At 48.9% G+C, this 666-nt stretch overlaps 1 protein-coding gene across 8 annotated transcripts in view; it reads right to left on the bottom strand.

Moving 5' to 3' along the window:
• Nucleotides 1-666, bottom strand: part of TTC3 (tetratricopeptide repeat domain 3) — a 100,666-nt gene that overhangs the window by 13,771 nt on the left and 86,229 nt on the right. The window lies entirely within an intron of this gene.

Genomic DNA, 666 nt, shown 5'->3' with positions numbered 1-666 from the left:
AGGGAGATAGAGATAGAAACATCAATGATGAGAGAGAATCATTGATCGGCTGCCTCCTACAAGCCCCACACTGGGGATCGAGCCTGCAAACTGGGCATGTGCCCTAATCAGGAATCAAACTGTGACCACTTGGTTCATAGGTCAATGCTCAATCACTGAGCCACATCAGCTGAGCTGTTTTTATTGAGTCAGAAAGAGAGAGAGAGGGAGGAAGGGAGTGGGTGAGAGGGAGAAGGGAGAGAGGGACGGAGGGCAAGAGGAGGAAGAGGAAGAGAGAGGGGGAGAGAGAGAAGGAGAGAGAGAGAGAGAGAGAGAGAGTTGTGAGAGAGAAATATCTGTTGCTTTCTGTAGTGCCCTGACTGGAAATTGAACCCATAACTTAAGTATGTGCATTGACTGGGAATCAAACTAGCAACCTTTTGGTGTATGGGACACCGCTCCAACCAACTGAACTACTCGACCAGGGCCAGCCTCTACTCTTTAAAATAGAACTTAAGCCCTAGCTGGTTTGGCTCAGTGGAAAGAGCATCAGCATGTGGACTACAGGGTCCCAGGTTTGATTCTGGTCAAGGGCACATGCCTGGGTTGTGGGCTCGATCCCCAGTAGAGGGTGTGCAAGAGGCAGCAGATCAATTATTCTCTCTCATCATTGATGTTTCTATCTCT

The sequence above is a fragment of the Myotis brandtii genome, unplaced genomic scaffold, assembly GCF_000412655.1.
Source record: "Myotis brandtii unplaced genomic scaffold, ASM41265v1 scaffold147, whole genome shotgun sequence".
Taxonomy (NCBI): Eukaryota; Metazoa; Chordata; class Mammalia; order Chiroptera; family Vespertilionidae; genus Myotis; species Myotis brandtii.
Note: the sequence above shows the minus strand (reverse complement) of the source record. Positions and strands in the feature narration are given on the sequence as shown.